This window comes from Zeus faber, assembly GCF_960531495.2.
Source record: "Zeus faber genome assembly, chromosome: 6".
NCBI lineage: Eukaryota > Metazoa > Chordata > Actinopteri > Zeiformes > Zeidae > Zeus > Zeus faber.
The window spans coordinates 8,383,087-8,399,057 of NC_137201.1; the positions used below are offsets into that span (position 1 = coordinate 8,383,087).

General features: G+C 40.3%; 1 protein-coding gene across 1 annotated transcript in view; it reads left to right on the top strand.

The window, feature by feature from the left end:
- Positions 1-237: 237 nt before the first annotated feature.
- LOC307231696 (UPF0606 protein KIAA1549) overlaps positions 238-15,971 on the top strand; it is a 50,546-nt gene continuing 34,812 nt past the window's right edge. Inside the window, exon 1 of the mRNA XM_080002480.1 lies at positions 238-307. The gene's annotated coding sequence lies outside the window, so the exon portion shown is untranslated. The remainder of the gene's footprint in view (positions 308-15,971) is intronic.

A 15,971-nucleotide genomic window follows, 5' to 3' on the forward strand; every position in this document is an offset into this window, starting at 1 on the left:
TGGTCGACATGAACATCATATTGGGACAGATTTCTTAAAAAGCGTCACATATCTGTCCTAACAACACTGTTTCTATCTTGTGTTTCAGCTTCAATTTCCTTTTGGGAATAGAAATTTTGGAAACTTTGGAATGAATATTCTCCACAGAAAGCCGGATAAAATGCCTTGATCTGCCACACGATGGGCGCTTCAGACTCGCCACAGGGTCTGCGGACGACCCCCGGGTGTTATTCGGGTTCCCGCTGGACGTTCTTCCTGGGGCTGGCGGTGTTGGCCGCGGTGACCCGAGCCGAGCCGCGCGTCGCAGGTAAGAGAGACGTTCGTCACCCACTCACCTGGCATCACCTGTCCAACCAACGTGTACTCCCAGAACTTGTACCCGACACTGCAATCGCTAAACAAAAGTTCGTTCAGGATTGTTTTGAAGGGAACAGGCAGGGGGGACGCTCTTTAGTTCAAGTTCTGCTAAGTGTTGAAGGCAATGATTTGAAGGAAATAAGTGCTAAACTTGTTGTTATGTTGCACCGAATGAAAAAGCACTAAATTAACAGGTCTATTAGACAGATACAGTAGATAGATTGATGACAGATAGATAGATAGATAGATAGATAGATAGATAGATGGATAGATGGATAGATGGATCGATAGATGAATAGATGGATAGATAAATAGATAGATAGATAGATAGATAGATGGATAGATAGATAGACAGATAGATAGATGGATAGATGAATAGATGGATAGATAGATAGATAAATAGATAGATAGATAGATAGATAGATAGATAGATAGATAGATAGATAGATAGATAGATAGATAGATAGATAGATAGATAAATAGATAGATAGATAGATAGATGAATAGATGGATCGATAGATGAATAGATGGATAGATAGATAGATAAATAGATAGATAGATAGATGGATAGATAGATAGATAGATAGATAGATAGATAGATAGATAGATAGATAGATAGATAGATAGATAGATAGATAGATAGATAAATAGATAGATAGATAGATGGATAGATAGATAGATAGATAGATAGATAGATAGATAGATAGATAGATAGATACTTTATTAATCTCCAAAGACAAATTGCAGTGTCTTGACAGCTCACATCAAAACAGTAGGCAAAATAATAATAAAGGAATACATTTAAAAAAAATATATATAAAAAAAAATTGACAAATATACAATAAACCTAACAGTTTACTGTACACAATAAGATATTGCAATATACACTAAACCTAGTGATATAATGTTGGCAATAAGCACATAAACCAAAAAGTTATCCCATAGTGAACATAAACTTACATTTCTACAGTATTACGAAATTAATCCTGGTGGATGTGCAACTTTTTATTTTTATTTTTTATTAACTAAACTATTAGAATTTTGGATAAAGTTACAGCTTTACCTTGTAATTGTATTATTATTTGAGCCGTCTCGTAATCATTTGGAAAAATCATTAGTTTAAACATTCGTAATGTTCCAAAATTTAAACCAATAGAAATATCACAATAAATATTTAATTAGTCGTACATAATAAAACTATTAAAAAAAACAATACAAATTCATTACAATACGGTCTACCTGGATTTCATTGTTCAATGCCAATAAATGTCTCTTCTTAAATACGATAGATGTGTATTATTACACTGTTATAATCTTATACTATAACAGTGACATAAAATTATAACAAAAGACAATTCAACCATCAATCACAATTGTAGTCATCTAAAATTTGATGATCCTGATTGTGTTTGGGTGGGTTGGCCTGCTTGAGTGACTGCATGCTCCTCTGTGTGAACTCTTGGATATGCACAGTGTGTGTGTGTGTGTGTGTGTGTGTGTGTGTGTGTGTGTGTGTGTGTGTGTGTGTGTGTGTGTGTGTGTGTGTGTGTGTGTGTGTTACACATAAATAAATCTTGGTGTTTGCTGAGGTTTTTACTGTCAACAACAGTAACTGTTTTCCTGGTTATTTTATCAATGCCACTGTTGGAAAACTGTTGCAAAAAAGGCGATAAGTGTTTTTGAAGCAAGCTTGTTACTCAATAAGGCAAAGATAGCAATTGATCACATTATGCCTAGTTAATGCAGGGTGAATGTATTTATTTTGTTCAGACTGCAACTAAATGTCTGGTTAATGACTGTCTAAGAAATCCTTTACACAGACTATGCCAGGCAATTTACATTCATATGTGGCTACTTTGGCTTGTGTCGTATTGCTAAATAACTGCAATCCACATAATATTGCCACTGGAAGTCTGTTTAAATCTGTATTTCTCCATGGTGAATTGCAGTTGAGAGTCAGCTCTATCGCTAGAATTCAGCGTTAAACAATTTTTTTCCTGACGTGAGAAAGAGATAAAAAACAGCCACAATCTACGCTTTTAATTGTTATTTACACAGGGGTACTTTGATAGATAATGACCAACTCCTGTAGTATCTCCCCGTCACGCCCACACACGTGCTCGCACACACACACACACATACACGTGCGCTCACAAACAGTGTAATGAAAGTTTTGAGAGTCTTTACAAAAACTGAAAGCTCCTGGAATTACACAGTAATAGGATTATACACCAAGTGCCAGGTCTTGACCAAGGAAATGAGCACTGGTTCCTCCGCACATTGTGCTGCGTGGTGTTCGTCTTGTGCCTGCCTGTCGTAGCGTCCCAAAAAACGCAGGGAGGGCCTACGGGCGACACAGCCTCCCACTCCAAAGAAAGGTGATCTGAGGCGTGGTGAGGTGGGGGGGGTCTGAAGAAGCTTCTCCAGATGTATCGGCAGATGTCATATGGAGCGTTTTGAATCTAGCGCACTGCTTTGCAGATAAGGAGACCCTATAACACCACACAGTCAGACTCTCTTCATCTAAAGGGAGACGTCCGTAAGTTTTTCCCAGCTTACTAAAGAGAACACAGAGCAGGATTCTTTGTGTGTTTATGTTTGTTTGTTTGGTCTGTTTCTGATAGAGTGCATATGCTGGTATTAAAACAATAGTTCCATCCTTTACATGAAAACTATTGGTCCGTGGATTCTGATGGTCGCAATATGCCGAGACCTAACTCTGAACAGAGCATCTATGAGACAGTTTCCCCCCGGCTCACCACGTATCATATGATCATAACTTTGATCGGCCATGTTTTGGATTGACATCAGACAGAACGCTGGGCTGGTTCAAATTAACCGTCTTTGATGCCTTAAATTTAGCCTCAGTATTTCTTTGCTAGTTGAGCCTTGTAAGTAGTGTTTTCTGAGGACGAATATGCTATCCTGCTTAAGGGACAAACTTGCCCTTGAAATGATCCAGTGTATATAACCCTGGCTAGATATTAGCTCAATTGCTTCAATGAATTCTAAGGTTTTAGAGCAGATCATTGTTCTAATGATATCTTTAATCATGCTAAATGCTTTGCGCTCAAATAGGTACTTTGCTGTAACTTAGAGCCTTCATTTCAGAGTAGTGATCACATAAACACTGATTGTAGCATTAACAGCGTGGATTTTATTATGAACTGGAAGTGCCAGGCAGGGATGTGAGAAGAATGGCCCATTCACTTCAGCAGCTAATCCAGACAGCAGCTGGTCATGCTGGACTCATTGGGCAATTTTTCCTGCCGAAACATTCAGCAATAGTATCATTAACAGTTGAGCTCAGAGTTAGCCTATTACTTAACAGTGATGATGGAGCCCAGAAGAGTCTTAAACTGTCACTGGAGGCACTTTCTAAGCAGAAAAATCACTGATGGCATTTGAGGCATAACTTTGACGAAGGAGTACAATTGCGACCCAAAGGGCAGATAATGATGATGAGTCTTATTAGCCCAAGATCTAATTAGGCCACAAATGGTGGATCGATTATCTGGAAGTATGACCAAGTGAGAACATCTCTCAGATGTCATTCTTTGTTGCGACATTTATAAGTCTTTGGTCGTTACACTGCAAACTGCCCCCATTGTTGTCCTGTTGTTTTGATGGCTGCAATTTCTGCACTACATGCACAGGACAACAATTTTGATAGGCGAAGAGCAATAACCCCGTGCCAACGGGTAAAACATGACCCATAAGACCTGATAAAAATTACATTTTGCATGGACCAGGAGATTTGTTAGATTCATTTTATTTTTTTTGTTCGATGTACAGTTTCATTAGTATGATGACAGTTCCATGCTGTTCTTTTGCAGTCCAGCCCCCACCTTTTCCCCTCCAGACATTACAGTCTTTAGGTCAAATAGAGCGTGCTGGTCCAGGTATAATGGCTCCTCCAGACCCACCAATACGATTTCTGTCTTTGCTACTTCTTGCCTGCTTATTCTTGTCTTTTTCCTGAGCTCTGTGCCGTTGCCTTTGGAGAGTTACAAATCCTTTGAAGTCAAAATATAGAAAACATTTTTTTGATTCTGAAGCATAAAGTGTTTTTGCAATTCTTGCCTGATTCTGTCTCGCAGTCTTCTCTGCATGGCAGGCACTGGCGAGAAAACCCAGGGAGCTGGAGGCCAGCAGCCCTGGCTAATTACCAATATAGTCTGTTGCCATGTGAAATGTGATCTTTGTGGCTTGACAATATGGCCATTCATTATTCATTAGAGCTGGGAGCCAGTTGCAGATCAATGGGCAGAACCCATCAAAAGCCAAACACTGGGCACTGTTGCACTTGCCAGGTTTGTAGCTTCAGCTCCATTGAGAGCAGTGGAGGCCGCTCTCCTGGTCAAGGGTAGGTCACTGATAGTAGACACACACCAGGCTTGGAAAGTATGTCAAAAACACAGACCGTGTGCTTTTCTTTTCACACCTGAGAATCACAACGGTCCCAAAACAGGGCAGTTTCAGGTTCAGGCTTGTCTGAGCCTCAGTGCCAATACGTTGTTGAGCTTTTCTCTGCCTTTTTATTGCAGTCGTGTGATAATACCTAGTTTGATGTAGACATTCATCCACAAGCTAATGATGTAGATATCCATCCGCAGGCATTAAGTCTGTGGATGGATATCTGCTAGCAGGGCTCGGTGTCGAAATTCAATATTTGGTATCCGTAATGGTCCCAGCTGAATTGCATTGATAAGTATCAAGCATTGAAAAATTCTGTGGCACTGAATTCTACATTTTGAGTAGTTCATCTCTACAGTTATGTATAACAAACAGGTTATAAGAGTAAATATATTATGTAATTTCATTTTTGTTAATATATGGTTGTAAATCTGGAGCTTATTACGTAAAAAAATGTTGCCTACGTAAATATCTTGTCTTTGATATGAGGTTTGCCAGCACAGTAATTGATTTTACTTGAAGACTAACATTTAAAGTAGGATCCATTGTAATGCGTCCCATATACAACGCAGGCATATTTTGATCGTGCCAAAGAACAAATTCAGGCAGGAGTAAAATAATGACTGCCACTATGCATGTGAAGCATTCATGAGTAAATAATTTTCCGTACACTTTTAGAATGAGGACTATTGACTAATTAAGATAATTTCAACAGGTCATGAGATATTTTTTCTACTCCTAACAATTGTACAATCTACTGCAGAGTTCTGCAGAGTCAGAGCCATACCTGCACCCTGCAATACCACGTAGAACCGCTAGCGGGTATAGCCGGTATATAAGTATAATCAATTACTTCCTACAAATCACGCGACCTATTGATTCCAGACCGTGACCTGGCACGCTCCGAAAGCACACACATACCCAAAGCAGCAAAGTACTTTAGACCCGGCCTGTAGACACATTTAGACCATATCTATCATTTAGGCTCAACGTCAATCAACAAGTCGGTCTTGCAGCATAATTATAACTAGCTTTACTAGCAAAAAACGGCTGAATGTGTGTATGTGAGAGAGTGTGTTTGCCCTATCCTAACATTAATAGCATATGCAACCTTCCTGTAAGATTTTGACTAAATCCAGCCGGCAACTGGACAAACCAGCACTTTTCAAAATTACCATGTACAAAATGAATGTTATGCACTGCCCCAGGTTTCAGACGGCCTCTCTCTTGAATCACACATCCAGCAGCACTTGCAACTCAAATGGGAATTGCAATGTATGCCGATTTGGAAAACCTTGTTCAACGTACTTTGAGCCCTTTCTTGATACAGAAAACGCCAAAATTGTCCTCCTTCAATACCGAGAATTCACTGAACACTCTTTATTTGTCCATATTTTTGATCTGTGTTGCCGTCATAACAGGATTAGCAAATAGAAGCTTCTGAGAATAAAATCATGCTTTCCTTCTCGCTGTAATCAAAACGGCAAAACTCAAGCAGCCCCTTATCCCTCTGCCAAAGGTTTCCCTTTTTAAGAATAGAACCAAGGGTTAACCAATCATGTCCTTACTCAATCATAAGGCTTTTTGTTGATTGCTCTGATTGAACTGTGCCCTGTGGATCTCTCGGAAGGTCTCAGATCTAAGTTTATTTCACCACAAAGAAATTGCTTTGTGTGCGTTTACAATGAGGGGCAAAAAAAGCCCATCAATGTTGTGAACTTGAAATGTGCGAGGCAAAGTTCAAGACGTGGCAGAAGGCAACACTGAGGCGATATTGTGCTGAGCCCAAATCACTTTTTTCTCAGATTAATTGCTGCCTTTTTATTTATATATTTATTGGAGCAGATGGTGCAGTTCAGCCTGGCCTGCTTGGAGTGACACGCTCAAGGCATAATAATCTCATTTTGGCCGTTTACAGTGTCCTTGCGGTCCCTCCGAGAAAGGTCTTGACAATTTAATGTCAAACTTCACTTTCGCGACTTCACCTCACACAGATGTATTCATTTTCGTTACCTGCCAAATACAGTTTTATGTGCACGCAAAAACGCTGGGTTGGCATTTAATATGTGCTTGGCCTAAATGGTTGTTATTTTTTTTGTCCCAGTCAACAGTGCTTGTTGTACTTGGACTGGAGGGGTGTGCACAGAGAGGACACAAAGGAGACACAGTAGATGGTGCAGAGTGACACAGTCCTCGGGGCTTCTTTGGTTACCAGGCTCTGCCTTCCTGTCTTTCCAAGAAAATCTGAGCTCTGGAGAGTAAAGGAGGGTGTGTGTGTGTGTGTGTGTGTGTGTGTGTGTGTAGAGCTTAGTTTGCAGTGCTCTGTCTATCTCCTCTGAAGTGACAGTATACAGTTTTCCTTCAGTGGTACTGTATAGCTGTGAAGAAGTTTTCCCAATTTAGTCACATCTCCTGTCTCTGTCCCTACCTTATCTCTTTTCCTCTGTCCAAACAGACCCCTCATACATCGGCGTCCTCCTTCCTGCTCACCATTTATGTCTCTCCTTACCCCGCTGGCCCTTTTTCTTTTATCTGAAAATGGATCCCTGAGGAGAAAATACAAAGCGTGCATGAATATTTGATGAAGAACAGACATAACCTCAGTCCGATCTGTGTTGTCTTGCTAGCTTCAGGTCAGTCTAGACCACGACTTCTGGTGCGATTGTGGTTCGTTAGAAGGCATCTATGACTCTGGAGCTCTATGTTGTGCTGAAACTTGGTTGACTCATGCAGCGGAACACGCATGAGGAATTTTGTAACAGTGTTTTTTTCCACTTATTAGATTCAAGCTGTGCTTCCGGGTTTAATTATAAGACTTTTAAAGTGACCTCATGTTCGATGTTCTAAATTAGAACACTGCTGAATACTTGGTGGGTTGGTGGGATGAGCCGGGGCAACCGTTTTGCTTTGAGCAAACTTGATCTAATTTAACGCAACCGATAAAAGCAATGGAATCTTTCCCATCTTAAAATCCTCTACGATTAACCAAATGTCAACACAGTCGTGGCTTGATTGTTGGACTGCACTTATGGTACTCCTTCCCTGCCAACTGAAAGGAGCCAGTCACGCAAGGGACTCGGCTGAAAGCAGAAACATGTGTGGGGTTCGACTTGGTGCACATTAATACCAAAAGACCCTTTCTTCTCTCCCCTGCTTTCTTAAAATTACAAAACCATTAAAATGCTTTTTCTGCCATAAGGAGTCTGGCAAACAGAGGAAATGACTTCATTAAGGGGGAAGGGGGCATTTGTAATTGGTATCTCAAATTTCCCCACACAAGTAGGACTGCATGTGCGTGTTTGACTACATGTACATGTATGTTTTGAAGTTGTGTAAGTGTGCGACTGCGCTGCCAGCATTTGTGTGTGTGTGTGTTTGTTTGTGTGTGTGGGTGAGTGCGTGTGTGTTTCACAGCTGTTTGGCTGAAACCAAGTAACCTGCAAACTGTAACCTGATTCTTATATCAAAAGATAGGACATTTATTATAATATGCTCCATATGTTGGAGTTGGACAATTCAGTGGGACATTTAATCATAATTATGCTACGTTCTTGCATTTATTATGCATGTGTTAAGAGACCTACTTTTGAAGATATATATTCAAAGGGAAACAATCTATCAGAGCCAAGGGTTTTGGGTGGGTGATTTTAGATAGAGAGCATTAAAAGGAAGAGGTCAAAGAAATATGTTTTTTCCTTTTTGTCTAGCTTGGGTCAAAATTGAAAGTACATATTTATGCACTATAATGTATAGAAAGTCTTGAGTATGGCAAAATGTTTCGTTATGCAAATGCACTAATTTGGTTCATACCAAGTTCATACTGTAGTTTTTTGCCTTCGCTACGTCTCAGAGCAGTAAACTAGACCGGAAAAAAGCATTTTCTTGGCAGTCTTCCACCTGTCTTTCATGTCTAATCATTTTCAGTATGTTTTGGCAGGCTTCATTCAGCTGTAAGTAAAATACATAAATACTTAAATATGGGTGGCCTCTTTGTTGTGTCTGAGCTTCTATTTCATACAACAACCTTACCAATTCCACCCTTGTATACCCACTGAGTACCCTTACACAGTTGTGAAAATTAACAATTAATAACTATGAGCCTTAATTTATACGATATTGATTCAAAGAGCATAAAACATTCTACTTTTGTGCATTAAACTGACCAAGTATTCAACAAATCAGCTGAGTCCTGTACTGCATCCAGAATGAGATGATACGTAAAACATGCAATGGGTGTACTCAGCGTACTTTAGTACATTAGTACAAAATATGATGTCTTTTCGGAGATAATACCTCGTTATTATGGGTGTCACGATTCTCTAAATCCACAATTTCATTTGACTTTCGATTTTAAGGTCACGATTTGATAAAAGTTTCCATTTAAACATGTATTTTTTTCAGCACTGACGGCTATGCCATTGTTCGACTATCGAGTCGTGATTTGTAAATAAAAACACTTGTTTCTCAATACGTAACTTTTTTTTTTTTTATATAATAAATGATAAATAATAACAAAAATATGACAGTATTTAAACAACACACCTAAACAGTTAAGAGTGCTAAAACTAGACTTGAATAATAAATAATAAGTTGCTTATTACACTACTTTTAAGTTACTTATCAAAATAAGCACAGAAAATCAGTTGCTATTTTTACCAGAGAGTAACGCTGATAGTAAAAGGCAAATTACTACCTGAAGCTCGCAGCTGTGATCAGAGCGATCTTTTCTCCAAACAAAGCAAATAAAAACCATAGATATATTTAATTTATTTTGTTTCCCGCTGCTGCTCTGCTGTGGAGCAGATCGAAGATCGCTCCTGAAAAAATCCCGCCTGCATTCTCACGGTATTCACACAAATACCCAGCGGCCCGGCACGCTCTGCGAGCCGGTGCTTGGGAACCTCTGCACTAGAGGACTTTCCGTTGGTAATGGTCGGGTTTATTTCCCACTCTCATCGCTACATCTTTGGAAGACTGGACATTCTGGTCAAAGGCCCACTCTCCCTTGTACACACAGTGAAACACCGGAGGAGAGGGAGACGCACCGACGTGGACTTCACACTCTGTTACTGGCAATATTTCTCTCTAATGTGCGTTCACTGTGCAACAAACTGGATGGACTTATGTTGAACTTTATCGTTGTTATTTGTAATATTCCGATTTTATTGGAATTTCGTTCCTGTAGCACTAGTGCAAGGGCTGCAGTGTGCGTTGCTGGATGCGGCACAGCGGAGCCCTCTGGAGCCAACCGCAGCTCTACAAACTCCAAGTCGGTTCGGAGCCAGGCCCACACAGCCCAGCGCATACTGCATTTTTTTTGACCGCACCAATATGGGGACCATGTCTGACAATACTAACCACAAAAATACGGGGAGAATTGCAAACCCGCTTATGATTCCGAAGTTCTAAATCAAACTCATTTAGACCGATTTTTCGATTTCGAATCGGAATCGTGACACCCCCTAATTGTTATATAGCCACACCACTTCCTTTCAGCACGTTGCAGGTTAAGGACGCTGTATAGAAACTTTTCTAATATTCACCAGATGTAGTCATCCTGGTACTTTCCGCATCTTCATTGAGTAAACCATGGTTTTGGACATACTAAACACAAATTTTGCATACTAAATATTAAGCTAGTATGCCATTCCAAACTAAGCAATGGCTTCCTTGTTATGTATCAAATCCTGCTACTATCCATTTGACTGCACATAATAGTGTAAGGCATGTCGTTAAAGGGAGGACTAAACTCCCTGTTTTATTTAAAGCAAAACAAAAACACATTGAATAGCTGGACAAAACAGTAGTACAAGTATAACAAGATATACTGCGTCAGACTTTGGTAGGTCTACCTTGTAGGCATAACATATTTTCATGTAGTCTATTAAGGTTTTGCCCAAATTCTGTTTGCTCCTCCAGTCCCTCTTTACACTCAAGCCCACTTTCCCACTTGCATGTGTGAATAGTGCAAATCGCTTGTAGTGCTGGAAAGGTTATCCCTGTAATTTACCAAGAACTATGGTGAAAGAAACTCAAAACAGCGTGGCCCCCTCTCTCCCTCTCCGCTCCCGTGGTCAATTTCAGAACACGGCGAATTGCACTTACACGGTACAGCGTTTAAAATTTTCGGATTAAAAAAAAGTCTGTCATTGATTAAATTGATTGAAACTGATTTAATTGTCATTCTGCCCAAGCCTAGTGGAAAGTTTCTTCCTTTTTTACCATTACATTTTTTTAATGGTAAAAAAGGAAGAAACTCCTGAAACTCCTTTTCTGAGGGCTTGGTCATCGTCAAATTATCCCATACATGTGGGCTGTTTAATCCCTCTGAGGATTAAATTCTTCTTGAGACAAACTAATATATTATTATATATTATAATAATATTCAATAAAATCTAGGCCCATAAGAAAATTATGACAATGTCACACATGCTTAACTTGTCAGCTTAACCAAGTCCTCGATAACTTAGTGATGCCTAAGGCCGCTATTCATTATCCTCCAGAAACACACATCATGCCTGATGAACAGAAATAGAATTTCATCAGGCTTGGATTTTTCATGTGATTAATAAATTAAAATCTGGCCACATTCATTTTTCAGTGATGTCAGACTATAATGAAGTTTCGTGGTATTTTTTACAGTCTCAGGCCTAAAGCAGCGTAATAGGCCTTTTTTGGCGTGAGAAGGGGATACTCATTCTTTCCTTGGTTAAGCACATTTTTCATCTAGTTCATCTAATATTCATATTTAGTCACGCCATCAATGAGGTGTATACGGATTTCATTAGCCTAGCAGCTAGCTTTGTTAATTTAGGTTTACTTCAGAAGAATGAGTCACCTCTTACATAGAGAGAGAGAGAAGGCTGATTAATTGCTTGCGAACACGAGTCAAAATGGCGTCAAACAGAAAGCCACGCCCCGGCGCGTAGGTTTTTTCGCTCGCCGCACAGAATTTTCTAACTAATCTGTCACCATCTGACTAGCTGTCATGAAGAACTTTGAGGAGTTTGGGATCATTTCAATTTTCCCGCGGGGACAAAACACGCAAGTATTAAAAGCTCTGAATGTTTGCGCGACACGATTCCCCGTTTGCTCATGTCCATGCGACGGTCCGTGTAGAAATCATAACCAACCCGAGAGAGAGAGCGAGATTGTGAACAACCAAGATCGAGAAATTGGAAGATAGCATCTGGATCAGCAGCCAGGTCTCTTGTAAGGAAATTGGATGATTCAGGCACAGACATTGGGAGTGTGCGGTGGGGCTTTTAAAACATCGCCAGCACCTGCCCTACAAGTACAAATGGGTGAATTGCCGTTGGAATTAAGAAGGACGCAACTGATGGCAAATTACCAGGCTAATTTGCAGGGACACAATGATTCTCACCGTACAAAAGGAGTGTTGCAGGAGTGCTGGGAGAATGGGAGGTGTGAGAAGGATAACTTTGGTCGGGTAGGTAATGACATTGCTAAAGAATTTGGAGCGTTTGATCTAAGGATAAGCTCTTCTGTGGTTTATCCGGTGGCGACTCCATGAATGTATTTGTTAGATGTAAAAAGGAAAGAAAAAGATAACACTAATTTGTCAAGTGCATTCAACGATCATGTAATGAAAGGGTATAGTGATTTTACACAGATTTATACGGATGGTGCTAAGAAACCTGAGACAGGAGTGACAATATGGGGTGGCAATACCAGCAAAATAAATTGGAATTAACTGAAGAACATCCAATAAATTAGGGGTTTACACAGTGCAGATGTTGCCAGTGTTGGTTGCACTATGATGGGTGGAAAAAACTGAACAAGATGAACTGTTGATATGCTCAGATTTGTCCACAGCCCGAGCAAGTTTAAGATCTTTCCATTCAAACAGCCGTCAAGATGTACTATATGAAGTCCTTCAGTCAGTCACAAGAACAGAAAATCAGGGAGGTTAGGTTAAATTTCTGTGGGTTCCAGCACATGTCGGGTGAAGGGGAATGAGAGGGTGGATAAATTGGCAAAGAGGGCTTTAGAAATGCAAATTAGGTTCAGTAAGGCAGAGGTTAAATGTGTAATCTGTGGAAAAAAAACAATCAAATGTGGCAAGAAAGGTGGGACAGAGGAGAAAGGGAGGCATCTATATCAAATTCAAAAGAGCATCAAAGTTACTATGGTAGGTAGTGGATAGAGGAGAGAGGAAACTGTTGAGATGAGGTTGGATCATAGAGAGCCAACGAGGAATAATCTGATGGAATTAGGGGTACAGGAATTCACATTTAAAGGATTACTGAGCATGGGTGAGAGAGCACATGTCAGGGGACTGGAAGCTTTCTTATGGGATACAGGTTTTCTTTTATACTGTAGGATATGATGGATAAGCAGTGATGGGGTGTTAGGGTGACTGACATGGATAGGGATTTTATAGTAGGACTAGGTTGTAAAGAATGGTGGATAAATTGTAGTTTGTGTGTGTGGTTTTTTTTGTACGATTTTGAAAGATTTTCTGAGTAATGATTTGTGAGTCTGATCCACACTCCGGCACAGAAGGTGGCAGTAATGCATCAATAAGCTGGTTGCCAACCGCCGTTAAACAAGAAGAGGCAAAGTCGGGGGAGAGGCTATGGTTTGGCTGGCTTAGCACCCTGGCGGGACGTAATTGGATGCTTTTGCAGGGATGTCCGACAGTGAGCGATCCACCGCCTGTGGCAATCTCTTGTTTCTGGGGACGGGTGGCAGCGCAGTTCGCTCTCAAGGTGCTTTATCAACTGTTGCTGTCGGTACTGTCAGTCCCAAGTCGCTCCACTGTTTATCCCCACATGGGTGCTGTTTTCATTAACATTACATTAGCGACGTGGTGCAACCACGCATGTTCCAGCCATAATAGTTTCTTTATTCAGTAGCTTTGTTCATAACATGGACCTGGCCCTTTTCACTGTATCCATACAGCTATCTTATAGACCTAATTAAGTAAAGATCAAGCGAGACAGTAGGACAATGTGCTTCAAGTGTGAGGAGGGTTTTGTGAAAGGGGTCTGGATAAGGAGGAATCCATCTATCTATTGGGCCGACATACCGACATTGGGCTCACTACTACTAGTTAGCACGGTGCTTCTCCATGTTAACTCGGTGGATAGATGTGTACATATGTTATTTTTATTCAAGATTTTATTTTTTACTTCGTCTTACTTCTTATCCATTTCTTGACATGCACTATGTTTGCTTCTGTGATACCTGAATTTCCCCACATGGATTAATAAATGAAAAATTCATAAATCTAATGCTGCGTTTTATTGGAAGTCGGAAATTGGTAATTCTGAGTCAGTAATTCCCACTTCTGAGAATGTGTTCCATTACCTGTATTTAAAAAACATCCACACCAGCAGTGGATTTGTTTTTCTGTTTTTCAAGGTTGTGAATTCTACAAGCATCTGCACAGGAGATGATACTACAGTAGTAGTTCAGAATTCAGAGGTGTTTTAAAATTAAAAACCCATGCAAGGGGAACTTTGCAAGGTCTGTTATCTCTGGGTCGAACAATCTGCCTTGAAAATTCTGACTTGCAATTCCAACTTCAGACCAGCCTCAGTACCCAGTAGAGGTCTCTCCCTTTGCACTGTCAGTCCCAGCTGGTTCCCGGGTCCAATTCCTCCTCGTCACACAGTTGGTGATAATGTTCACCTTCCTCATTTCACCGTACATTTTTCATCATAGCTGTTTCTCTTTCACTCCATCCTCTATACTCCTCTTACTCATTTTTCTCTTTCTGTATGTTTGCCTTTGTTCTATATTTTCTCCTGTAGTCCACCTCTCGAAAGGCATAAGCTTTAGTTGTTCAATCTTTATTATTTGCTTGTTTAATATAAGCTGTCCCTTACTGTTATCATCGTTACTGTTATCATCATTCCATCAGCAGAGTGCACTTTTAACACCAGCCCATCAAAACCGTGGACCCATAATCGCGTTTGTCTCAATTAGCTTGCCGCTTTCTCACCGATTCAAGCATGTCTAATTGTCCTAATTGTGACTGTAATTGAATTAGTGCCTTGTTAAGATCAGTGTGGTGAGGTGACATTATGGGGCCACATACATACCAGTGTGACCTCAAACAAAGAGCTGTTGTTTCGACCAACGTGGTCGCCTACGGTGGTCTCCATTTGTGACGTATTGATTCATGTCATATATTTCTCCTCTGTCCTGTGTTATTGGTTGAAACCTCGGCTTTCACGCTGACCTCTTTGTCTGTGTATGTGTGTTTGTGATTATGCGTAATTGTTCACAGATAATCTCACATTCAAGTGCATAGTTGGTTGTTATCCGGCAGGGTAGGGTGAGCACTGCCAACTGGTTCCATTCTGGGCTGTTGATGGACTTAGTTTACCCACAACACCCACCAACTGAACAGATGACAAAATTCCACCCCAACAAGGAATCTCCCCATGATAAGCTGACACAGCATAGCTTACCAGAGTGATCAGCTCCACTAAAACTCACTCTTGGCTGTCACATCTTTCTATTTTTCACAGAAGTTAATAAATTCAAAATTATGCCGCTGTTTTAGAACAGCTTTTTAAGTCTTGCCAGTAGGGATGGGCATTTTCTTTTTTTTTTTTGTGGTCGACGACTAACAAGAATTAGAATCAGTCCATTAGTTGACTAGCCGTGACGTCATCACTCCCCCATTACCCACACGTAAAAACAGTTACCAGTACATAAATAATATAACTACAGGTGCTATTTAAAATTATTACTCTATTTTTTTTTTTTTGCACATTGCACATATAAGTGGATTAGTGTGTGTTGCTGCGTGTGTGCATGTGTGGGTGTATGTCTGCCCAGCTGTGTGCAGCATCATCAAGAGTTCAAAGACTTGGCATAAAGTTTTAGAATCTGTGTGGTAGTCTGGCAAACTGTTCAGTTTAGACCGCCCTTCAGTGAAGATACTCTTTGCTAACTCCCATCCATGAGGCTCTGTCCTAAGCCCATGTTGACTCAATTAAATTACCACTGTAGGATATAATTTTGTTGGGAGTTTTCTCTTTTGGGAAAGCCAGAGGCTTTCTACTTCAGATACATGAACTGACGCAGTGAAGTGATGCTGAAGTTTCAGGGGTATGCTCTTGTTTTTGTCATACTTTTTTACAAGGGATCTGTTCTGTGCTGCGGGTGTTAAAAATAGCCTTCACCCTCATCTGGTTCTGTGGTTATTTTGAAGTTTGTAT